The sequence below is a fragment of the Podarcis tiliguerta genome, assembly GCF_965153285.1.
Source record: "Podarcis tiliguerta genome assembly, chromosome: 8".
Taxonomy (NCBI): Eukaryota; Metazoa; Chordata; class Lepidosauria; order Squamata; family Lacertidae; genus Podarcis; species Podarcis tiliguerta.
Genome location: NC_139541.1, coordinates 39576065 through 39602821, shown reverse-complemented (window position 1 = coordinate 39602821; position 26757 = coordinate 39576065). Strand labels below are relative to the sequence as shown.

The 26757-nt window shown below is 44.2% G+C and overlaps 1 protein-coding gene across 9 annotated transcripts in view; it reads left to right on the top strand.

Moving 5' to 3' along the window:
* Positions 1-26757, top strand: part of ZNF469 (zinc finger protein 469) — a 262917-nt gene that overhangs the window by 148267 nt on the left and 87893 nt on the right. Inside the window, exon 1 of one of the 9 annotated variants that reach the window (XM_083456433.1) lies at positions 13774-14304. The exons of 7 other annotated variants lie outside the window; for them this stretch is intronic. The gene's annotated coding sequence lies outside the window, so the exon portion shown is untranslated. Of the gene's footprint in view, positions 1-13773; positions 14396-26757 lie in introns of those variants that run through there. One more of the 9 variants, XM_083456432.1, reaches the window with a different exon arrangement.

The window sequence follows — 26757 nt, the reverse complement described above, 5'->3', positions numbered from 1 at the left end:
TCATGTGACCTGCAGCAGCAGCAGCACTGGTGTGGAGGGCGCCCAGCTCTGGTTAGGCACGTGACCATCACTTCGGCATTGTCCTTTGCTGAAATGGAGGGGGACAGGCAGACTCGCCCAGTGCTGCTGCTGCAAGTCTCCTTTTGGATGTACCGTAAATTTGGAAGCAAACAAACCCAGGGTGGAATCTTGCCGTCTGTTGTGAATTTTTCAAATAACGCTCGGTAAATGACTGAGAAAGCTCTCAGAGTAGACTGAGAAATCAGTACAATATGTCCATGAAACCCAGACTTGCCTGGGAACATCCTCCATGGTGTACAGTCTCTCTCTCTCTCTCTCTCTCTCTCTCTCTCTCTCTCTCTCTCACACACACACACACACACACACACGACGTGCTGTCCTTAATTAAGTACAGCCACTAGCGATTCTTTGACCAATTTTTAATTAATGGTCTCCCCACTTCCTTGCAGCTAAGCTGCATGGAATGTATACAGCACATTCCCATCTCCTGGCCACTTCCTGGTAAGGAATATCCACCTCGTAACTAAATGTGCCAGCTTTGCCCTGGAACAGGTAAACCTGTCATTGTCACACCCTTCACCATAGGGTCCCATGGTGGGTTACAATAATATCATAATACAATACTGAAATCAGTTAAAACAATTTGCAACCAGGATGCAAACCAGTCCAGAGAGACAGAGTGGATGGGTGCACAGCAGAAAGCTGTTTCTGTCTCCCCACCCACAACAGACTCCAGCAAGTGAGCTAAGCCTCACATTATGTTTGGGTTGCCTTCATCCAGTAGGTTGGGGCCCTCAGGTGGATCATGAGGTCATCCCAGGCAAGTTGTGGCAAAGCTGTTGCTGCCATATTAGACTCCAGCTAAGGCTGACCAAACTAAAGGAGCACTTACATGCGGTGCCTGGATAAAATGCCTTCTCCTGATGACACACACATTTGATCAATTTCCATGAGTGCTGCAAAGTGGCAGGAGAGAGGCAAGAGCATTTTTCAGTAAGAAAGATATTTTTGGCCAGCTGTACGCAAGGAAGCTCTCTGTGGAGCAGGGACATTCTGTTCACTTGCTAGTCTGTTTCTTTGGTTTTCTAGATTGCTCCCAGAAATGTCTACTGCTCTGGGTAGCTTGGCTGTGCAGTGCTTGCCATCATTTAAAAAAACAAAAACTACTGGTTTTCAGTAATTTCTCAGTCTTTCAGCTACTAACAAGTGTAAAAATCACCAATTTTCATTTAGTAGCAATCCTAAGGCAACACTATGTCTATTGCTCGGTGAATTGTCATTTTAGGATTAATAATGTTCTATTAAGTATAACTCAACAGTGAATATGAGAAAGTGGATCCCATGTCGCAGGCTGTCATTGGGCAACAAACTGGCTGCACACTACACACCATACATCCAAAGAATCGAGGAAACTGTTGTTTACCCCTCCCAGAACTACAGTTCTCATCACAAATTACAGTACCCATGATTCTTGTGCCTTAAAGGTGCATTAAATGCAGTGCTATTTTTCTAGATAAAGAGGTGCCGGAACTTATCATGTACACCTTCCTTGTTCTCTTAAAATGGCCATGGTGCCCACCTGAGAAGTGCCAGAACTGAGTTCCAGTGAGTTCGAGCTGAAAAAAGCCCAGCTTAAATGTATGGTGTGTATGCAGCCACTATGAGTTTTGGACAGTCTGTTAGTCTGCCTGCATGTCTGGCACGCTCTTGCCTGATACAGCATGGTTTATTTGCAAGCACTATTTTGTGGATACCATGTTTTAACTCACATCCCCCTAACAACACCAAGTCTTTTGTAGTCTTTAAAAAAGAATGTGTTGGCCTGGCTCTCTCCTGTGTATTTCTTCTAAAGTTGCCTTTGTAGCAAGCGAAGGAAGGAAGAGAAGATTTGTCTGCTGGGTTCTGCAAGGACAAAAAGTGGAGAGGTGTGAGGGAGGGAGCTACCTTGACCAACTCATCATATTCCGCTGACTCCATCACTTTCTGTATTTTCTCAAAGATAGAGGTAGCACCTATCTACTGCCCCATTCACACCATACATTTAAAGCGCTACAAGCCCACTTTAAACAGTCCTGGTTTCCTCCAAACAATTATGGAGGCTGTGGTTTGTTATGGGTATTGAGAGGTGTTAGGAGACCCCCTATTCCTTTCAGAAAGCAACAGTTCCCAGAGTGGTTTAACAATTGAATCATAGAATCATAGAATAGAATCATAGAATCATAGAGTTGGAAGAGACCACAAGGGCCATCGAGTCCAGCCCCCTGCCAAGCAGGAAAAATCCATCAGAGCACTCCTGACATATGGTGGTCAAGCCTCTGCTTAAAGACCTCCAAAGAAGGAGACTCCACCACACTCCTTGGCAGCAAATTCCACTGTCGAACAGCTCTTACTGTCAGGAAATTCTTCCTAATGTTTAGGTGGAATCTTCTTTCTTGTAGTTTGGATCCATTGCTCCGTGTCCGCTTCTCTGGAGCAGCAGAAAACAACCTTTCTCCCTCCTCTATGTGACATCCTTTTATATATTTGAACATGGCTATCATATCACCCCTTAACCTCCTCTTCTCCAGGCTAAACATGCCCAGCTCCCTTAGCCGTTCCTCATAAGGCATTGTTTACAGGCCTTTGACCATTTTGGTTGCCCTCCTCTGGACACGTTCCAGTTTGTCAGTGTCCTTCTTGAACTGTGGTGCCCAGAACTGGACACAGTACTCCAGGTGAGGTCTGACCAGAGCAGAATACAGTGGCACTATAACTTCCCTTGATCTAGATGCTATACTCCTATTGATGCAGCCCAGAATTGCATTGGCTTTTTTAGCTGCCGCGTCACACTGTTGGCTCATGTCAAGTTTGTGGTCAACCAAGACTCCTAGATCCTTTTCACATGTACTGCTCTCAAGCCAGGTGTCACCCATCTTGTATTTGTGCCTCTCATTTTTTTTTTTTGCCAAAGTGCAATACTTTACATTTCTCCCTGTTAAAATTCATCTTGTTTGTTTTGGCCCAGTTCTCTAATCTGTCAAGGTCGTTTTGAAGTGTGATCCTGTCCTCTGGGGTGTTAGCCACCCCTCCCAGTTTGGTGTCATCTGCAAATTTGATCAGGATGCCCTTGAGTCCATCATCCAAGTCGTTGATAAAGATGTTGAATAAGACCGGGCCCAAGACAGAACCCTGTGGCACCCCACTAGTCACTCTTCTCCAGGATGAAGAGGAACCATTGATGAGCACCCTTTGGGTCCGGTCAGTCAGCCAGTTACAAATCCATTGAGTGGTAGCAGAGTTAAGACCGCATTTTACCAGCTTCTTTACAAGAATATCATGGGGCACCTTGTCAAATGCCTTGCTGAAATCAAGGTAGGCTACATCCACTGCGTTCCCTTCATCTACCAGGCTTGTAATTCTGTCAAAAAATGAGATCAGGTTCGTCTGACATGACTTATTTTTCAGAAATCCATGCTGACTATTGGTGATCACAGCATTCCTTTCTAGGTGCTCACAGATTGTTTGCTCAATGATCTGCTCCAGAATCTTCCCTGGTATTGATGTCAGACTGATTGGGCGGTAATTATTTGGGTCCTCTCTTTTCCCCTTTTTGAAAATAGGGACAACATTTGCCCTCCTCCAGTCTGCTGGGACTTCGCCTGTTCTCCAGGAATTCTCAAAGATGATTGCCAGTGGTTCTGAGATCACATCTGCCAGTTCTTTTAATACTCTTGGATGCAGTTCATCTGGCCCTGGAGACTTGAATACATCTAAACTAGCCAAGTATTCTTGTACTATCTCCTTAGTTATTCTGGGCTGTGTTTTCTCTGCTGAATCATTTGCTCCAAATTCTTCAGGTCGGGCATTGTTTTCTTTATCGGAGAAGACTGAGGCAAAGAAGGCATTGAGGAGTTCAGCCCTTTCTGTGTCCCCTGTTTGCATTTCACCATCTTCTCCTCTGAGTGACCCCACTGTTTCTTTGTTCTTCCTTTTGCTACGAACATACCCATAAAAGCCTTTTTTGTTGCTTTTAACCTCTCTAGCAAGCCTGAGTTCATTTTGTGCTTTAGCTTTTCTGACTTTGTGTCTACACGTGCTGGCTATTTGTTTGAATTCCTCTTTGGTGGTTTCCCCCCTTTTCCATTTTTTGTACACATCCTTTTTTAATCTTAACTCAGTTAAAAGTTCTTTAGATAGCCACCCTGGCTTCCTTAGGCACCTTCCATGTTTCCGTCTCATTGGTATTGCCTGAAGTTGTGCTTTTACTATCTCCCTCTTAACAAACTCCCAGCCATCATGAACTCCCTTTCCTTTTAGTATTACTGTCCATGGGATCTCACCCAGCACTTCCCTAAGTTTTATGAAGTCGGCTTTCTTAAAGTCAAGAAATTGAGTCCTAGTATGCTTGGCTGCTCCTTTCCGTTGTATAGTAAACTTCAGAAGAGCATGATCACTTGCGCCTAATGATCTTTCCACTTCTACCCCATTAACCAGGTCATCGACATTGGTTAGGACCAGATCTAAAATGGCTGTTCCTCTTGTTGCTTCTCCCACTTTCTGGACAATGAAGTTGTCTGCAAGGCCAGTGAGGAATCTGTTTGACCTTATGCTCTTGGCTGAGTTTGACATCCAACAAATATCTGGGTAATTGAAGTCCCCCATTACCACTATCTCCCTTCCTTTTGCATGCTTGGCCATCTGTTCCAGGAAGGCATCATCTATGTCCTCCGTTTGGCTTGGGGATCTATAGTAAACTCCCACAATGAGGTCACTGTTATTCTTCTCTCCCTTAATTTTGACCCAAATGCTCTCACTTTGGCTTTGAGGTTCTAAATCTTGGATCTCTTCACAGGTATACACATCCCTGACATATAACGCCACTCCTCCTCCTTTCTTGTCTGGTCTGTTTCTCTGAAATAGATTGTATCCCTCCATTTTTACATTCCAGTCGTGGGACTTATCCCACCAGGTTTCAGTGATGCCTATTATGTCATATTTAGTTTGCTGTACCAAGAGCTCAAGCTCATCTTGTTTATTTCCCATGCTTTGTGCATTAGTGTACAGACATTGAAGTCCATTAGTCATTCCCCCGTGTCTCTTATTTAAGGATTTTTTCCTCCCACCACTAGGTCTGCTTGCTGTTTGCTCCATTTGGTCTATGACATTTGGATGATCATCTTCATCAATTGATAGACTCCTACCTTCAGGAGCACTGTCTCCCTCCCCCACATTAGTCAGTTTAAAGTCCTCCTGATGAGGTTTCTGAGTTTTTTGGCAAAAACATTCCTCCCAACCGTTGTGAGGTGCAGCCCATCGCTTGCCAGAAGTCCATCTTCAAGAAACTGCAGTCCGTGATCTAAGAATCCAAACCCTTGATCCCTCTTCACAGGGAACTCTGGGGATTGTAACTCTGTGAGGGGAATGGGGGTCTCCCAACAACTCTCAACACTCTTTAGAAAATGCAGCTCCCATAATTCTTTGGGGGATGACTTTAAAGTGGTACCGTAGTGTTTTATATGTATGATGTGACTTGAGTTGTACTCGAGCAGACCCACTGAAATTAATGGGCCTATGTTAGTCAGGGGCATTGTTTACTTTGAGTAGGAATAGCATCACATGCAATCCACAGTCTTTGTGGTTAACTGGGCTGGCTGTGTTTGCTTTTGGCGCAGGTGGTCATTCTCCAGAGTGCGTTGTTGGTGAAATACCTGCCATCGTAATTATACCCACGCTATTGCTGCAGATTTGTTGCGGTGATGCAGATTTGATGGTTAGCTCAGGGCTGTTTCCATTCTTGATTTGCCTTCCTTCTGCTTTTACAAGTTATGCAAGATTGGCTGGAAGCAGGAGACAGGGCGAAGGAAACTGAACTGTTGGCTCCAGCTGAGGAGCAGCATCTGAATGCCATTGCTGTGAATCACCCCTGGAGGGAGCTGCTGCAGTTGTGTTCAAGTCCTGCTTGTGGGCTTTCCAGAGGAGCCATCTGGCTGGCCACGGTGGTTACAGGATGGTAGACTAGAGAGGCCTCTTTGGGCCTGATGCTGCTGTAGGGCTCTTCTTCTGGTCCTAGGCATCACGAGCTTCAAGGCTATTTCCTTCCCATCCACTGTAGCATCAGGAACAGGAGGAGGCTGAGCAGTGCCACCCAATTCTTGAGTGATGCAATGGTTGTGTTGTACTCATGCTGGTCAATAAACAAAGCGATTAGGCTGGTGATTCTCTGTGGCTTTTTGCTTCTCGTGTACTTACTGGCTTCGTGACTGCTGCGTTTTGTTTTTGTTTTTGTTTTAAAAAAACAAATAGCTCACTCCTTTTTCTGCTAAAGGCACTTGGGTTAGTCATAATTAATAAACCCCAGTCAGTCAAATATCATCAATAAAGTGTCAGTGCAGTAAAGAGAAATATATTATATTGCTGCATTTGCCATAGTAAAACTGCATACCCTCCAACATGACGTCCTATAAAATAATACTGTAATAATAATACCCCACCCATCTGGCTGGGTTGCTTCAGTCATTCTGGGTGGCTTCTAACATATATAAAAACATTAAACATTCAAAAACTTCCCTATACAGGACTGCCTTCAAATGGCTCAGGGGTCGTATAACTCCATACCCTCTAACATTTCTCCAATGAAATAGGGACATCCTACCATACCCTCCAATAATTCTCCGATGAAAATAGGGTTGTTCTAAGGCAAAATGGGACATTTTGGGAACAAATCAGAATGTGGGACAGCTTCTGTAAATCCAGAACTGTCCCTGGAAAATAGAGATACTTGAAACTATTGTTAAATGCCTGCCCAGATCAGTATGTTTTTGTAGTACTTTTGAAGCTATACAATAGTTTGGGGGGGTTGAGGGGGGTCTCAGAGTAGGTAACTGTGACTTTCTTTGTAGCACTGCATAGGGAAAGAACTGCAATTCAGTTGTAAGGTATCTGCTTTGCTTGCCAAAGGGTCCCGGGTTCAATCCCTGGTGCTTCCACATAGGAATCAAAAAGACACACACTGCAGCTGCCTGAAACCCTGGAGAGCTCTCTGGAGTTGCTTCTCCCTGCAAAAAAAGGAAAAAGTTTGGCCATTTTTTAAAAACACATGCACACACTAACCACAAAAATCATCAAGCTTCTAGTCCCTAGTTAGGAATGTGGGCCCCATCCCATAGCTCAGCCTAGTTCAAAGGAAGGGCTTATCCATACTTCTTTTGCTCTTTAGCTCTCAATAGAGCAAAAGGCAATTTGAGTTATCTCCAGATTGAAATTTGCTCTGATTTAGCACTGAAAAGTGGGTTTTCCCTGGGAATGGAGTGGGGCAAGGGGAAAACTGCTCGAACCCGTGCTTTGTAGGAATGGGATAAGCAGAAGTGTGGATGAGCCCTAAACCTATTTGTATTGCATCCTCCTGTGGGCTCTCCCCTGACAGCTCTCCCCTGGGCTCTCCCCTGACAGCTCCTTGTCTCTTTGTCCACCCCAGAATGTCGGATCATGGGCAGAATACCAAACCCCACCCTTGTGTGATAATCCTGCAGGCATGCAGAATACTCCCTTAAGAGCTGGCTGCATGCTGGAATGGTTTCCCCCCTCCTTTACATACCAGGGCTGCACTTACACCAGGTGTGAAGCTGACAGGTCCTTCAACTGCATTGGATTTCTTGGGAACCGAGGAAGCTTCGCTGCACCCCAGGATGTTTGGGCTGGCGTCCATGAAATGCAGCTGGAAAACTTGCAAGAGAACTCTTGCGGCAACCTACTGAGAAACCCGGGTGTGAGGGAAAGATGTCCTCGCTGACACACTCTGTAAAATATGTGACCTGCACGGGCAGACTGCTATGGACAACAGAGCCAGCCCATGGCTCCATCTTCAAAAGAAAGGCAAAATATTTGAGATGAAGGGTCTGTTGGGCTGAGTGTTCTGCCAGTGCAGAATGTAATCCTGGGCACAGAATCCAGCACCCCAAACATTTCAGCTTCAAATAAAGAAAAGAAAGAAAGTTCAGGTTTCTAGTCCCTGACGAGCAGCAGGTTGGGCTAGAAGCCTGCTTTGAACATGGCCTCTAATCCCGTCGCTCCTCCTCCCCTCTTTTCATACCTTGTTGCGGTAGATCATGCATCCACACTCTTTTTCTTTTACTTCTTGGTTTGCAGCTGGTGGGAGGAGGGGGAGGCAGTCAGGGGCTGGATTTGGTGTAAGGAGCTCCAGTTGCTAATTCATATTCCATCCTTTTTTATGTCTTCAAATATAAACCTGAAAGTGTGTGCGATGCCTTCTGGCTCCCAGGGTCACAGTCATCATGTATCTGCTGTGCAATGCCTCTGCATCATAATTGAACTTTGGGGGCCGAAAGGGAGAGTGCTGTTGCACTCAGGATCTGCTTTGGAGCTTTTCATAGGTGTCTGGTTGGTCACTTTGAAAACAGGATGCTGGACCAAATGGGCCACTGGCCCAATCCAGACTGAGAGCTCTCATGCTCTTATTTGATGCATTGAAACCAGAAATGAGAATGAAAAAGGGGAATACTGAGCAGTATTCATGGTCATCAGGAGATGGCACAGTGTACCTTCCTTTATGGAACATATTAGTGCATCTAGCTCAGTTTTGTGTACAACTTGATGTTTTGGCCTATAGTTCAACATCAGTCCCAGTCACAACAGTGATGGTTCAATTCAAAGCATGAGTGCTCTACCTTTGAGCTATGTTCCTTCCCTGCACTAAGTTTCTTCTTTCCCATGGCTAGCAGAAGCCAAAATTAATTTTATGCATTTTTGCACATGTTATAGAGGCTGAAAAATTAATATTTCTGGTGCACAAAATCAGCATGGTGTTTTTTGCATAGAGTACAGTGGTGCCTCGGGTTACATACGCTTCAGGTTACACACTCTGCTAACCCAGAAATAGTACCTCGGGTTAAGAACTTTGTTTCAGGATGAGAACAGAAATCGTGCTCCGGTGGTGCGGCGGCAGCAAGAGCTAAAGTGGTGCTTCAGGTTAAGAACAGTTTCAGGTTAAGAACGGACCTCCGGAACGAATTAAGTCCTTAATCTGAGGTACCACTGTATATACAAAGTGGTAGAAAGATGAAGGCTGGGAATCCCAAAAATGTATTGTTCCTCAGGAACCAGGAATGGGGTCCTGTAGTAAGAGTAGATTGTTTGGGTGGGTCATTCTCTACCGTGAGCTTCCTGTAGATGACAGTGGCACAGTCAGGGTGCCATAGTGCTGGTTCATACATCTTTGATTTGTCTCGAATCTCCAGTGTGGCACTACGGACCTCCTTCCCCTGCTCTTGCCTCCAGCCTGGCATCCTAGTGGGAAAAATACTTGGATGGTTTTGCCCCCAAATCATGACCTACATCACAGGATTGTTGTGAGGATTAAATGAACCATGTATGCCACCTTGAGCTCACTGGAGAAAAAGTTGAGATATAAACCCAATAGATAATAATAGGTAATAGTATAAGAGATAACAGTAGCAACAACTACTTCCAAATCTTAAGCTTGCCACTTATTTATTTATTTAGATTTCAATTATTTGAAAACATTCATACACCACTTAATTTTTTAAAAAAATCTCCAAATGGCGTACAATATAGGAGCAGTGATACCAGTAAAAGTGAAAGTATAATTTAGAACCAATAAAATAGCAGCATAAAAATAAGAATTCAGATGAATCAAATGCATGAATATGTAAAACAGAATCCAGTAGTCTTATGAGTCATTTCCTCAGACTTCATGTCTGTTTAGCACCTGTGCGAAGGATAGAAATTCAACAGGCACAGTGTTTGCCAGTGTAGCATGACGATGGCAGTGAAAAAGGTCATCTGTTGAGCTATGTCACGCTTATGCTGCCAGGGGAGGAAGTAAAAGGAATGCTTGTGAACTCTGCAGGTGAGGTTTCCTACACGTCAGGCCTGTAGTTTAACACAGGCTGCATTTCCTGCCAGAGAAATCCTCAGCAAGCCTGAGGTGGGGGGCAGGGGGTGGGAGCGATCCATGCGTTAGGAGTGAAACACTTTAGACTCTCCAGGTTTCCATTCCAGAGGGAGCCCCACATCTCCCTAACCTTGGACTCCTCTCAGCCTCTCAGAGCATCTCAGCGCACAGCTGAGGCTGTGAATCAGTTGTCAAATATGTGGGTCATCTCCTGTGCAGTGAAATGGATGTCCAAGAGAGCCTCGCTTCCCTGAGGTCATTCCTGTTCCGTCCGAACACGGCCTCCAGTATTGCCGGGTCCCGCAGCTGTTCTTCTCACCATTGCGCCTTTATGCGCTCTCACCGCTCCTGCACATGAGGCCTTGATTAGGTTTCAAAGCTTCCCGGGGGCCAGTTTTTGTTTTGTTTTGGGTAGGTTTTTTTTGTAGCATTTGTAGCGGAGGGGTGCTAATTGAATAAGAGTGTGGGAGGGGCTGTGTTTTTGTTGTAATGCTAATCGGGTGACATTAATGCTTCCAGGGTTGATGGTGTTGGCCCAAAGCTGTGATAGTTCTGGGCAGATCGCCCAGTGCCACATGTGTGGAAGAGGGTGCATATGAGCACACACACACATGCCAGTTGTGTGGTGCTTTCGAGTCATGCTGGCAGTATGTGACAGTTGTAAGTTGATCACACTGATTTAGAGCTGGAAGAAACTCAAAGGCAGATTTATTATAATTATTATAATTACTAATTAAAATTTAATTATTAATTAAATTATTGATTAATATTAATATTATTTAATATTGTTGAAGGAATCTTCCCGTCGCATTCCCTTTGTTAACCCACTGCTTCCTTCACCTTCCAGTCTGAACTGATTGTATAGTTTCGTTCACTGAGCCAAAATTTATCAGAATGGAACTTTCTGAGAATACTTTTTACCCATACCCCCATATCCCTGTTAAAGAATTCTACCTTCTGTTGATGAATATTTGGCCAAATCCCCTCCTCTGCCTGTAAACAGGGTGAAGATTTTTTGGGGAGGGTTTTATTTATTTATTTTTTAGCTCAGAACGCCTAGTCCTGATTACCCTTCAAACAAATATAATACAATTTAGTGATAAATTGCTCTTCAGAAGTTTAAATTGGCATCTCCTGCCAAAGTTCTCTTGGTGTCATTTGGGTCAGCAACAGAGTGCCCCTTAAGACTGAAATATTCTCCCACTTCTTTCTGGAAGCTGCCATATTAATGTTCTGTAACAGGGTTGCTTCAGAGGTTGTAGGTACTGCCGGAGGAAGAGGAGTGCAGGGGGAGCGTACCACCCCCCAGCAGCACGATCCCAGCAGGGTGCCATCGCAGCTGCCCCTGCCTGTGCTGGGCGCCCCTCAGGGGGTGTGCCCCCACCCCCAGGATGTGTGCCAGCCCCACCCCGTCTGCTCTCCCCCCCCCCCAATACCAGAGCATGAAGCTCCACCACTGGATGTAGGGATAGAGTTTGCCATCTGCATTTCTTTGCAGGCCCTGGTCCTTTTTGTTGACCCCTTTTTGTTGACCTTTCATAGCTGCTGAGTGTTCTTTAAAAAGGAAAGAGAAAAAAGATTAGGGAGATGTTGAATCAGATTTAGAGCTAGAAATTGCAACTTGTGGAAAACGTGATTTGACCACTGTTCTCTAACCAGGTGGGGGAGAAATCAAAATGTATCTAATCCACATGATGCAAATAAAAGCGAACAACATGTGATACTCCTGGAGGGGATGTTTCAAGAGGGCATTCCATACATCTGTACTGTTTACACACAATTTAAAAGCTGGAGTGCTGAGTGCCGTCTTGGATCACATTCAAGGACATTTTAACTGTTGCAACCATGTGGTGTGACACATGGCCTTGATGCTGTGGCATGGCTGTCACGTTTAAATGTCTGCAACCGCACAGCATTGGATCATTGCCCCCCCCCCCCGATACTGGGATGGCTAACACTTTCATGTTAATGATGCGTGTTTCTATTGATTTATTCTTGATTAAATTTCTATTCCACCCTTCCTTTCCAAAGGAGCTCAGCAAACAAAAGTAGCAAAATAATTAAACATAAAATGAAAACACATTTAAAACTTTTTAAAACATCAAAGGGCATCTCAAAACATTTTAAAACAGTCTCTCTCGCAGCTAATAATTTGCAGGTTATCAGCAGTGGTATGTTTCAGCCATCAAATGCCTGGGTGAACAGGAATGTTTTTAAATTCTTCCTGAATGTTAATAACAAGGGAGGCAGACACACTTCGCCAAGGAGGGCATTCCACAAATGGAGAGCCACCAACAAGAAGGCCCTGTTGTGTCAATGCCAACTGTGCAACATTGGTCATGGCCTTTCAATTCCAAGCTTTTGAATGTTACAGCCATGTGGGTGGGGGGACAGAATCCACAGCAGCATCTGTTTAAAGAGCACTTTGCTGATGCAATGGTGGGATATCCTGTAATTTTCCTGAGTTCTACTTCCTGAAGCATAAGGAGAGCTTGTTTCCATAGGTGGACAAAGACACCCTGAAAAAGGGAAGAGGGATCTGTATTTATGCAGTGTTCAGGACTCAAAATCTTTCCCATTCTATCATTCTTCAATTGATTCCTCTCTCCAGGGTTGATTAAAATATTCAGAAGTTTCCTCTGGCCTCTCATGGGATGTGTCATCTCATTTGAAATTGCTCCTTTGGAAGTCAGGAAACCCTCTGTGTTGACAAGTGATATGTCAAGTCAGGATGAGCGGGGTATCCAGAGGTATTCAGACTATTACCTGTCAGCTGGAGCTGCTGGCAGTGGGCTGGGAACAGAGCCAGACCATTGTTCCATCTAGCAAGGCTTTTCCTGGGATCAGGGCCAGCCCTTCCTTTAGACAGAGTGAGGTGACTGCCTCAGGTGGCACCAACTGGGAGTGGTGACCTCCTGGCTGTTTCTCCTGAGCACTTTGGCTGTACCCTTCTGTTTGAGGGCAGGGCTGTGTGTGCCACATTATCTGTCCTGCTGCCCTTGGGTATTGGACTGAGATTGAACTACCAGCCCAGTTGTCTTCTGCACATGGAATGATGCAGGTACCTTCTTGTCCTTCACCCCAGAGTAGCAAAATGTTTTGGGCTAGACCTGCCAGGGTTTCAAGCGGGGTGCTGGTGGTGTCTTTCCCAGTCCTGCCTGAGATGTTGGTAATTGAACCTGAGAACTTCTGTGTTCAAAGTTACTTTGACGTAGTCCCTCCTTGAATTTGGGGGAAGCCCACCAGCAAGAGCTGGATTAGTGGCAAGGCTACTATAGAGTGGATGATAAGGCTGTCAATGCGTACTTGTCACAATGTCTATGTTGTACCTCTATGACTGGTTTTCAGTGGCCACATGGCTGACTATGAACATTCAGAAGCCTGATCGGCCTGCTGGGAAGGGGCTGATTTTGGCATCTCCATGCTAGAAATGCAGTAAGAGACTGTACGGGTCAAAGAGTTACGATGCAAGGTCCCAGAACATAGTCTAGCACCAGTCTGCCCCTGTCTCATTTCAGCCACCTTTGGGTTAGGAATATGTTTCCAGGCGATGAGCCATGGACATCGATAGGATTTATTGCTCTTGGCCCATGTGCTGGAGTTCGAGCTCTCACTCTTGTGTTCTTCTCCCCACCTTCACCCAATGCTCCCTTCTGCTCACCTCACTGGAATTTTGCCTCTCCTCTCAGAGTGAGGAAATGGTTAAGCACTCCAGAATTTTGATTAGCAGAGAGCCTTAAAGTCAGTTTAAAAAAAGAAAGCAGAAAAGACAGTCTGAGGGAACTATCAGAAGCATGCTAATGAGGTGAAGTCATCAGCAGACACCAGAGAGGCTTTTTCATGCCTCTTCCTCTGAGGACGAGGACGACGGTCACACTGTAGGACCTGTGGAAGGATGGCTGCAGGTGGGCTGCCCTGCAGAAGAGCAATGGGCAGAAGCCTGCCATGGGGAGAGACTCCCTGCCTTCTCGGAAACCTGGACTCCGGTGCTTTTTAACCCAGTGATCTCTCTCTCTCCAGAATCTGAGTGCTTTCCCCCAGTCCTGAAGGCTGTCACAGGCAGGGAATAGCACCAGGCAAAAGGGAAAACGTGGGTCTGCAAAACAGAAGGAAGTGGGAGAATTGTTTTGGAAGGAAGAGCTCCTTATCCCGCTGCTGGGTGGATTGTGGAACGGCCTGGGGTGAGCGCTTGCTGCTCCGAATGTTTTTGTATATTTTCTAAAATAAAAAAGTAAAAATCTGCAAACGGCAAGGCTCCCCATAAGCTGTGCACCTGGAAATCTACCCCTGCTGCAAAGAAGCCCCGTGGGTTCTGTAAGGCAACACCGGGCGAAGGAGCACCGCTCACTGATGTTTCCGCTAAGCCTGAGCAGGTAGGGGAATTAACTCCCATGCCAGACAGTCAGGGGGGAATCTCCCCTCTGTACTTCAGAAGGGAGCGCATCAAGGAAAGAGACCAGAAAGGTAATTAAAATCTGGTTTGTATGTTGCAGATTTGGAAATTAGCTTGTGTTACCTCTTGGGAATAAATACCAGGAATTTAACAGGTCCTCGGAAATAAGCATCTGTATCCCGTCTGAGGTTTTGTTTTTTTAAATAGACTTTCCTGTTAATGTGCACTGCATGCATGAAATGGAGAACTGTAAAATCACTTCTGTCTTCCCGTCCCCCCCCCCTTCCTTTCTTAAAAAGTGCTGCAGGGTTAATAGTTCAGTTCAGGGGTTAAAAGCCAAAGAAAATGTTTTCATTCAAGTCAAGGGAGCCAATCCCTCCGGGACCTTCTCCTCTGCAAGCTCCCTTGCAATTAATGGGCTAGAGCACAGCAGGGGTGCCATTCATTCCCACAAGCAGGAGAAGCTATTGATGGACGGATTGGGCTCGATGGGTGCAGGCCAATTTAGTTGCACTTATTTCCTACTGAAATCAAGGAGACTCGAGTTGCAGCTAACTTTTGCCCCATGGGTTTCAACGGGGCTTTAAGTTCAGCTGACTGTGACTGGATCCAGCCCACTGTCTGCGTGCTAAAGCCAGCAGAGCGCAGATGCTTTCAAAGAAAACTCTGCAGCACTTTTCAGTTCCTAGATTACCGTACCTCACTAGACATTCCCTTTCTGCAGGCGTGCATTTTCTGCCGCTTAAGCTTGTGAAGCAAAAATGTACCAACAAGAAGCGTGCCATTTAACCCACACCTATGTGTCAATTAAATGGAGATGCTTAAGTTCACCAGGCATGTGTAACTGCGGCCTGGACGGCTGCCAAGGATTCCGCTTTTCAATTAGCTTGCATTAACCCTTTGGGGAACCCTGAGCATTTTGAATTTATTTATTAGAATTCCTTGTTTTATTATTTTTCGAGGTTCCCATTGCTTGTCAGTGCTTAGGAGAAAAGAAAAACAACCCCTTTTGAAATCAAGCTAGCATCTCTTCAGGGCAGCAAGTGAATATATTTTAGGAAACCATTTGCAATATTGCTATTCAAAATAACAAATTGTTAAACACTTACAAAAACAAACAAACTATTTTGCTTTTTATAGATCGTATCAAACAGGCTATTTTCTTATAGTTGCCATAAAGCATACAAATAATTTTATTTCCAAACAGTTTGTGATGGTGCATTGGGCAGACAGTGTTTAGATATTAACATTCCTTAAAAAGAACATGTGCTTGTAAGAGTTATGAGCTGATATCTGATTTTTGTATACAGGGAAACTTTTGTTTTTAATAAAAGTGTTACTCAATTACAGGGTCTAAACACGCTATGGAAACTTTTGTTTGCTTTGAAGAGAGAGAAAATCAGACTCCACCACCTGCAATTGATGAGGCTATATCTGATGTGTTGTTGCTAGTAAAGGCATTTCAAATATAAACTTTTAATAATATAGTTACTTAGGAGGGATTTTGGAGGTGGTGACTGGGATTAATATTTTTCTATTAAAAATTGGAAGTTACTTGCCATTCCTATGGCAGCAGGATTTGACGCATGGTCCAGTGGGGAGACAATGGGAAATATGCACGATATATCCACATTAATGCAACTTCCAAAGAGGTGGACACGCGTGTTGTTTCTACTGCAACAGATTAAGGGTGGTTCCAGGAGACCTGTTTATTGAGCATTTATTCTGGCTTCTTTGCATGGAGATTAAGTGATGTTGACTATTTAATGAGCATTCACTCTTTTTTTTTTGGCGGAAAGCATAGATGACATTGTATTATCGCACATTTCCCGAGGCCTTTTTCTGTCACTTTCCTTATTGCAAAACAAACAACAACAAAAACAGTCACGTTTGGGGAAAGTGGGTTTCATTGTGGAAGACTTCCCAATCAACCATAATTCTGCAACCTGAATTTTCCAGTATGTGATTGAATCCCAGCCCCAAATAGTGACCGTTTGGAAGTATTATTAAGAGCCTTACAGCACTTCAAGACTACCACATTTATTCCATCATAAGCTTTTGTCTGGGTTCAATTTCTTTGAACCCGGAAGTTGCCTCTGATCCATACGCTGGACTGCAATCCATCAGGATGTTTCTTTTCATCCCCACCTAAACTGCACCTTTGGACACCTCCAAATCATTACCGTGCAGTTCCTGTAGGAGTAGCTCTACCTGCTGCCCAACTCCCTCCTGTGTGGGCTGCCCTCATTGCCACATTAGGAAACTCCCATCCAAAATGCCATTGCTAGCTACCAAACATCAGGCCAAGTTCGATTAACGATGGGAGGTGGGGTTTTACGCTGCATACAGATCCTAAAAAGTGAAATTTGCACAAAGGGTTGTATCCAGCTAAGCCCTACTCAGAGCAAACCCACTGAAATAATTGGATTTAAGTTAGTCGTATCCATCAACTTCAGTGTGGGTCTACTCTGAGCAGGAACTAGCATTGGATGTTCCAGACTTTACATTGTGGTGAGGAAGGTTTGATGGTTTCTGTCCTCAGAGCAAAAGTGAACCGTGCTGGATGACTTTAAGCAAATTTCTGTTTATAAGGCGGGAGAATGGACTTTTGGGGGTCTTCTTCATCCAGACACTCAATAAAAGTAATATTTAGGAATGAGGATTATGGAGGCTTTTGACAAGGAGAGTTTTGGTTATAAGTCTTGCTTATGGCAGAGTTTTAACCTGTGAAATCTCATCCAGGGCAAGCGTCTAAGATTCTGTCAGGGGAAATGCCGCCAGTTCGGAACCTAGCAGGTTTTGCTCAGTAACAACCGCTGTTAATTAATTCACAAGGTCAAAATAGCCACAGGGCCATATCCAACTAACCTCTACACAGAATAGACCCAGTGAAACTAATGATTAGCCATGTCTATTAATTTCAGTGGATCTAACTCTGAGTAGGACCAGCATTTGCTCCAACCCACATTCAAGAATCTCCCATGTAAGATTTGTCCGATCTATTTCAGAGAGTTGACTTGATTCACAAGTCAAAATGCTCTAACATGCGTGGAGCATCACACATGGGGCAGTTGCCATATTACCTTTCACAGATCACGTCAAATCTCTCCATGTGCACTGTGGAGATTTCTCGTACTGTGTTGTAGATGAAGAATTTCTTTGCCTAGGACAGAACTAGACAAGCACTCTGTCCGTGCATCAGAATCTCGCAGGAACGTTCCAAAGCTATTGCGGTTTTCATGGCTGCTGAGTTTGCCATTGTTATTTTGCTCTGTTATTATTATCCTACTGTAGCCATTTTTATTAACTTAAAGTTTGTTTTTATGGATGTTTGCTCCCACTGTGTAGGTTTTACCCTTTTATTCGAAAGCTGGCAGAAAACAAGGTGTTCTTTTTTACAGACCTGTTTAATAATAGTTTAATAGTTTTTAAAACAACAACAACAAATGGATTTTTGTTTGTTTTTGTTTTTGTTTTTTTGTAAGGAGCTTTGGGAGCCAGATGGTCCCAAAGCAGGGTATGCCTTTTTAAATGAAATAAAGAAAACCAACCACAAATAAATTCAGATATTTCCCCACTGCAACAGATGTTGAGAGTGATCACATTGCCACGGTTAAGTTTACATTCTCTGGGGGAAGGCCCTGGTTCCAAAACTGCCTATTTAGGTTTAGCAAGGCAGTCTTCTCCCAGCCTCAGTCTTGTCTTTCTGTAATATGGGGATACTGGCCCAACAGAAGTGGCAAGTTTGAAGATTACTGCGATGATGTGCGTGAAATGTGTTGAGAACTCTGAAACCTTCTATATAAATGCTAGTTTATGTATTTAAGAAATGTTTTAGGCTGCAGGGCATAACAGTGATAAAACAGCAGTGTGTAAAACTGCAATTAAAACAGATGTGGTTCAATCGAGACAGCAATAAAATAAAATAAACAAAGCAGATAAAACAGTGTTAACACCCACTCCCATTACATGCTGGAATGCATAGGCAAATAAAAATGTCCTTCCTGGAATAAAACCACAGTTGCGCCAAGGAAGCCTCCCTGAAGAGGGCATTCCATAGGGCAAGAGATGCTATTGCTGAACAGCGTCTCTTTTCAGACATCACCTACTTAATTTCAGGTAGATGGGGGACCCAAGAGGGCCCCTTCAGATAATGAATGCAGGGTCCCTCCCAAATGTTCATGTTTCCCCCACCACCACGCCGAGCAAAATGCGGCCTGGCTTTCTTTATAGAGGCATACATAGGGATGGGCGAATCTGTCAATTTCAGTTTCTCTCAGTTGCGTTAAGTTCAGTTCTTTACATCTCCACATCTGTTTGTGCATTTGTTTTTTTTTGGGGGGGGGGTGTCCTCATGAATATTTGTAAGCATTGTAGTGTGAATGGAACCTAATATGCACATTTTTTTGCAAGACAGTTTCTTTTAACGTAATGCTTTTCTGTATGTTCTTTTCACTAATATATTAGTAATATGCACTAATATGCATTTTTATGCACGTTGAACCTTAATGTATGCCTTTCTGTACACATTACTTGGCTGGAGAACTGTGTTGCAAAATTCAGGAAAGTGATTTTTTAGGGAAATTCACAGTAAAATTCTGACAAATTTCCATGAGGATTTTTTTCTAAAATAAATTTTTAAAAAAGAATCTACATTCCCTGCTGTGGGAATGTGAAGAACTGAACTTAAAATTGAAAAAATGAGAAACAAAGAAACTGAAACTGACAGATTCAGCCAGCCTTAGAACACAGGTTCATTTTTGGGGTGCAGTGAAGCTCGTGACCAACATGTTTTATGGCAGAACTGCCAAGGCAACAACAGAGCAGTTGACTTGTTGGGGAGGAAACAAATGCATCATTATGTTTTGATGTTGAAGCAGCAGTGGAAGGTGGGAGCTGAGCTCTTTGAGAGGAGGCGTCTCCCCCAATGAATTATGTCAGGAAGCTGGAGGCTGGGATCTTCCGGTGGCTTTTGGCACACCTGCCTTGCGTTCATTCTGTCTAGAGCACAATGTCTTTAAGTTGAAATAATGCCAATAGAACTTTATAGCTCTGCTGAAGCAACAGGCCCTTTTGCGCATAAGGGGAGGCCTTTCCCAGGCCTTCTGGGAAGTCTGGCAGAAATCTGCTAGGGTTGTGGTAAGTGGGAGGGTCACTTCTCCCTCCCCCAATACAGTGGATTTGTGGAGGCAAACATCCTAACAGATAACTCATGAGATTTATTTTCTTGGGACAATCTCATGACGAGGAATTAGGACGGCTATGGTGTCCTCCTATGCATGATTGGATCCTGTCTGGTGAGGGATGGGATGGATGTGGCCAGTTTTCATATATTTTTGTAATGTGAAGGACTCATTGCAGAATTTTTTATTATGCCAATAGCGTCCTATAAGAATTCTGTGTTTTCTCTATACGCGCAGAGTCGGTTCACCTAACGTTCATGATTCTACAAGTGGAAGTTTCATCCTCTTTGATTTTCAGGCCAACCTGAGGATCAGAAAGAATCCATAGTCCAGCCTCCACCTCCATATTTGTATGCAAGTAACCAAACAGCCCATCTTCCTTCACAAGAGCTGTACCTTTGGCACTGTAGACAAACATGGTTCTGGGCTTTCCCTGCAGATGTGGTCCTCTCAAGTGCCAGTTGCAAAACTGTGGCATGCTGAATCCAGTGATTCTTTCTTGCGTTCCTAAGGAAGCAGCGAAGGTTTTTCAGAACAGGAATGTGCCTCTCCTCTCTAAGGGCTGAGTTTTTATATGCATACTAGAGTATAATTTCAGATGCAATGCAGTTGTAATTGACTATTTGCATTATTCCCATCCAGAATTAAATTTGCCAGGAAATGACATTTTATCCTGATTGTTGGCTGGTTTGCTCTGTCCATCAGTTTCTCTCTCTCTCTCTCTCTTTCCCGGAAAATAAAAGGATTCACAATGGCTCTGAATGCGAGGTTGTATCATCCTGGCATCTTGAATGGCCTCTGGGTAAAACTGACTGTGGATTCTGAACATCCGCCCAGCTTGCCTTAGGGCTGATAGAGGAAAGAGAGGTCTGGGGGATGGTGCCTAGCCCTCCTCTAAGCAACAGTTACCAACAACCTCAAGCAAATAAAAATATGTGTGATTATGAAAGCAGAGGAACACTCCATGCTTTCTCCCAGCACCACTTCAATATGAGCTAGTATCTTTCTGCTTTGCTGGCAGAAAGTGATTGAAGCATTGGATCCATAAATGCTCATAGCAGATTCAGAATTCCCAGTGCTATGAAAGTTCCCAGGATCATTCTCTTTGCAAGCTGCTTCAAGTAACACGAGTAAGAAGAAGTTAACTTGCTTCTCTCTCTCTCTCTCTCTCTCTCTCTCTCATAAAATTCTTGAGTCAGATGTGGGATTTTTTCCCCTTTTCTCTTAACAATGCCAACTCTAACAATCCAATGAAGCCCAGAATGATCAGGAACAGGATTGGGCCACTGAATATGAATTGCATATTTGGATAACAAACAGAAGGATGTCTTGTGGATTATAAACAGGAGCGTTTTTTGGTTAGTTCCCCCTGGGTATATAACACTATAGGGGATGTGCCCAGGAATGCATGCAAAGAAAGGACTTTTAACAGCTGCTCTCGGAAAAATCCTGAATCCAAGGGAATTGTTCCAAGTGTAGTTTTCAAGGGACAGCTAGAGCAAAGTGTCTTGTAGAAGTTGAGAGTCCAGAAGTAGACTCAGTAAAACTCAATCTGATTGGGGGTGGGGAGTCTGGCTCAGTGGTAGAGAATCTGCTTTGAACACAGAAGGTCCTAGGTTCAAATCCTGGCATCTCCAGGTAGCGTTAGGAATGGCTCTTCCACTCAGTATAGACAGTATGGAACTAGATGGATAAGGGTCTGACTTGAGATAAGGCAACTTTGTATGCACCGCAGTGAAGAGGCCCCAAATTGTGATACTCACTTTGATGAGACTCTGTGCAGAAGATGCTGCCGGTGGGTCACAGCCACCCTTCTCTCTCCCTGCCACCCCAAAGATGGAGGCTTCATCTAATTTTAAAGTGAGGTTGATTCTGATGGGGAGATCTGTGTACAGCTTGGTTCCAATGCCTTTCCTCCCTCATCCCCATTTACAAGTGCTTCCTGAAGTGTAGTCCTTTCCCCTTTAACCATATCTGTGTTTTTGATTTCTGCATATCCCATACCATCTTGCTATCTGCTCCTCCACCACCAAATCCACTTCAAAGCCTGATAACTTCAGACTTAACCACCCAGACTTGCTTGCATTGGTTGTCTGTCTTCCTGGTGGTTTGCTGTTTATGTTGATTCATTAATTAAGGACACAATCCACTGGGAAGATGGCCAGCTTCTCTGGCACCAGCAAGTTCCTTGGGTGGCTCTGGATTGCACATACTGTTTTGTAACATCTCCTCCAGGTTTAAAACATAAAAATGAAAATGGAGGATTCCTTCCTTGCAGTGCTGGAGCAGATGGGATTTTTGCTGTCATTCCCTGCTGAGAGGAGGCTTCAGGCGGTAACTGCAAACAGAACCTAGGGCATGTGGCTATGGTGAGATCAAGCAGGAAATAATTGCATCAAACGAATTTCTGGAAGAGGTTCTGAGCTCCACCGAAGATGAAGTAAAGGCAGAGTTTGGGGGCTGAGTTAACCCTGCAGGCAAAACACAGCACAGCCTCTGTTCCCTGTGTGGGCCAAAGGAGAGTATAGGGGTACCCTGCTTTGATTCCACTCCTTGCTTGCAGTAATTGTGGGTGGGGGGAAACCCTTCTGCCTCCTGCTTCTAATCTGGACTAAGAAGGCCCACAGCATCTGCCTTAGACCCAAGTAAACCTTACACTGCATAGAGGAGAGTCTTTAATCCTGATTGTCCCTGCATTCTGGCTGAAGCCAAATAATTCATTCCTGAATAGCCCTTGCTTTAGATCTGAAAGTCAGAAAATATTATAATGCAGGTGAGAATGCCTCTGTGCATGTTCAGTGTGCACCTATAGCTGAATAACCCGGGCAGCCTCTTTGTATGCAGGCAATGGCCACAAGCTTTCACACTGGATACTGTAGCTGTTCAACCCCGTCTTACAAACAAAGCACTTTGCAGACCTGGTTAGACAATGAGTCCAGCCGCTTGCAGGCCTTGAAATATGTTAATTTGGTTTGTCGAAATTATGCAGATAAAGCTGAAGGAAATGGATTTAGCCTCAGGTGTGCCTTATTTGTTGAACTTTCTCCATTTAATTTTGGAACAATTGAGTGAAATCCTACACCACTTGTAGATGGTTACCATATGCATGACAATAATGATTATGTGTCACGGTGGACATTAATGCAAACCAACACAAGGATGGGATGTTATAGCTATGGTTGGTTTTTGTTGCTGTTGTTGATTTTCCATTTTTGTTTATGTATAATTGAAACTTTTTGATAGTGATCTTCACTACCCTAAAGAACTTTTTGTTTGCCCGGGCTTCCTCTCTCTTTTTAAGCTTCTAAACTGACACCTCATATTTGCCAAATAGTTTCTGCTGCTTTTATATTTCTCCATATAGCCATCCTGGGAACTGTCTATAAATGCTTAGAATAAGCCAGCACATAGCTAATGAATGGCCCAATCCTATGCATGTTTACTCAGAAGTAAGTCCTAGTGAATTCAGTGGAACTTACTCTCAGGAAACTAGGATTGCAGCCAGTTTACCATCTTAATATACTAACCTAGAAATAAGTTCCACTGAAGTCAACGGGGCTTACTTCTGAGAAGACGTTGCACAGGCTGGCTTGCTGCAAATGTGTTAAAGAGAGGGATAGAGATGCTTTAAATAAATAAAGCTTTCCTCTTCCCCAAGCCCAAGCATCACTGGTGTCCTAGACACTGAGCAGCCATATAATCTAGGGTTTCCCAAACCTCTGAGCTCATTGAACCCTTGGTGAGCATATAAAGTTACTGACCACAACCAAATTCCTAGGAATGTAAATGAAACAAAGTCATGAAATATATAATCAGTGTTTAATAATCATCAATCACCATTACTTTAGGAATCATGAAATGTAAAAAAGAATAAGAATGTATGACAATAAAGAAGCATGGACTGAGAATACAGTGGTAGTGTGGAATTATCTTATTAAATGCAGAGGCAACTCTCCATTTAAAAGCTTGGCATGAGGGGAGATGTCTCAGGACATCTCTGTATCTTCTGTTTGGCTATGAATATCTTGCCTTGCTCATGTACCTTTGAATCTTGACTTCTGGACCTCATGCTTGCTGCTGAGCCTGTTCTGCAAGTAGCCTTAATAAATATCTCTTCCTTGCTTTCAAGTAAGAATCACTGTCATTGTGTTTTGGGGTGGGAGCCTGACACACACACCCCTACACACACACACATCCTGTATATCGTAGTTCTGTATCCTATCTAATATTAGTTCTGGTTAAAAGTGAGTTAGAAACAGATTGCATGAATAAACAAATAAATAAATGCAAATATTGATGCTTAAAATCCTAAGGTTAACTGGGGTTCAAGATTAAGTCTAAATAATGTGTGGTTGATCTTGCAAGCAAACTTATAGGCTGCTTTTACACAAGGTCCCTGGTTCAGTCATCATGCAGGGCTGGGAATGTCCCCTGCCTGAAATCTTGGAGAGCTGCTGCCCGTTCGTGTAGAAAGTTCTGAGCTAAGATGGATCATTGGGTCTGTGTTGGTTTAAAACAACTTCCTAGGTTCTTCCTACCTTGGTCTGATTTCATACTACAGCCTAGAGTACGCTATGAGCAAAATGGGACTGAATTCTGAATAAACACTCATAGGTTTGCACCATTAGAAATTGGCCGTCTATGCAAGGAATAGGAAATGCTTTTCAGTTCAAGGGTCACATTCCCTTCTGGGGGCTACATGCAGTGTCAGGTGGGGCCTGGGGTAATGGTGGCTGGAACAAGAAGGGCACATTTTTACCTTTGTACAGCAAGCAGGTTTCTACACACACACTTCTCTATCCCCCATCCAGGCAAGCAGCAGTACAGTGGTACCTTGGGTTACAGGTGCTTCAGGTTACCAGTGCTTCAGGTTACAGACTCCACTAACCCAGAAATAGTAACTTGGGTTAAGAGCTTTGCTTCAGGATGAGAACAGAAATTGTGCTCTGGCAGTGCGGCGGCAGCGGGACGCCCCATTAGCTAATGTGGTGCTTCAGTTTAAGAACAGTTTCAGATTAAAAACAGACCTCTGGAACGAATTAAGTTCTTAACCCGAGGTTACCACTGTACTATCAGATGTCAGGGACCCATTTCTGCCAGGCAAAAGCACACAAGGACAGTGCAGAGCAGGGCTGGTGAGGGGTGTGGCTGGAGAAAGTCTCAAGGGCCAGATAAAGAGGCTTGGTGGGCCATATTTTGCTCCTTGGCCTGAAATTCCCCACCCAATATACAGTAATTACTCCAAATATTTTACCTCTGGAAGCACCTTATGTTTACCATGCTTAGAACCAACCTTGCTTTCTTCCACTGCTTTGTTCTCATGCAGATAAATGGCCTCTTCATCTCCACGAGGGATTCCATCCAAATGGGATCTTTTACTGTGCATATTCTGACGTGGTCAAATGGTCTCCTGGAGGTTTTTACACCATCCCGACATGACGGGTGAATCTGTCTTCCTTGCTTGGGTCAGCCTCTGGCTTGGGGTGACCTGTGAGTTGAGCTAGAAACCAAAACCATTTCAGGCGCTCCATGGTGGGCCACCCTGCCCGCCTCTTCTAGGCACTCACTATATGTGCCCCATAACTCATCTCTCCTTCATTGACAGCATTCGCTCCTCTTAGCTTTCCCACACACCCCCACACACCAAGAGCCGTCCACCCCCGCAGCTTCTATTTCAGTCTTTTGTTGCATCTTGGTGCCAATGAAACCCAAGGCTCCTTTGGCTTGGTCCTTCATTCTGCTGTTCAACTTGGCCTGTGCAGTCGCGCTTGGATCCTGCCAGCCAAAAGCACGCTGGCAGAAACCTTCTGACGCCTTCTGGCAGGGCCTGACCTGTTAGACAAAGCGATTGCAAGAGAAGCCGCTTGCAACGGCAGGCCAGGAAGAAACTCTGTCCCTGGCAGAGCTGCGCCAAACCTTCCTTGGCATCGCTCGGTTTTGGCAATTTGGGGGGTTGGGAAAAATTGTCTGAATTTGTGTGTGGGGGGGGGGGGTTCTTGGAAAATCTCAGGGCATTTGGAAGTTATCTCAGTGTAAAATGAGGTGGCCAAGAGTTCCACTCCCACCTCTTTTGACAGTTTTTGAAGAGCACAGCCAGATCTGCTTGTAGCGGGTGATAGGCAATGGTGTTTGGGGTCCAGAGTGGTAATTGGAGGAGGGGTGTCAAAGACCTGTTTCTATTTCTGAAGCAGGGTCCCTGTCTCTAGCATCCTAGAGCTGCCCAATCAGCATGAAAGGGGAGCATTTAGCCAAACTGTGTTGCAGAGCTAAGCATTTAGGAACACAGAAAACACAGGGTGCTTCAGTTCCAGGAGAAGGGTGCGCAAGTTCTGTTACGTACCGTGAAACTTCATGGCAAACACAATTAATCCACTCCAGAAGAAGAATCCAAATCATTTGCCCACATACGTGCACAGAAAATATTAGCTCTAACTGAAAGGCAACACATGGAGATCTGCATTAATCATTGCAACGTATCACTAATTATTATTCCTGCATAATTAGAAGATTATTGTATCATATTAGAAGGTGTGTGGCTGTGAGGGGCTATGGCTGTGATGATCATGATGGGGCTCTGCACTTCTGAATTTTCAACTACACTTCTGGTGATGCGTCTGTAGCATTATTCGTTTCCTGATGACTGGGCTTCAATAATGCCTGGGAACACAATTCTAGTGGAGTCTTGGGTTGCCTTACAATCAAACAGAGTTATTCATTATTAGAGTCCCTTTTGTCAGATGCATGAAGTGTCAGAGGGCTGTGAAACCGTAAACATGACTGACCATCTTATGTGATGTGCCTGCCCTGCTTTTTTCACTTCTTCAAAGGAGTGCACAAATCCTGTTGGCTCTCATTTGCTGTTCTTATGCAGCCCATGGCCCATGGGGCTGAATGTTGTGAGCACAAACCACAAGTCTGCACACTGCCGTGCTGTGGATTGCAAAATGTCTGCGGCTGCTTACAGCAAATCGTTACATTTGGATTTAATTTGCCTAGACCAATATGAGTGTGTGAGAGAGATCAGAGCAGTCCAATCCTGTCTATCAGCAGATGGTTGGTCAGAGCGCAACTATCTCCCAGCTTCATTTTTGCAACCGCATCATTGTGCTTGTGAAACAGCCACTGCATTTCTTGAAAGTTTTCTTTCCAAAAAACCCACTTTTCCCAAAATCTCTCACTTCTCCCTGCAGCACAGATAGATGACTGAGACCTTTCTAAAGGACGAATATCTTGGAACCGGTTGTTTTAAT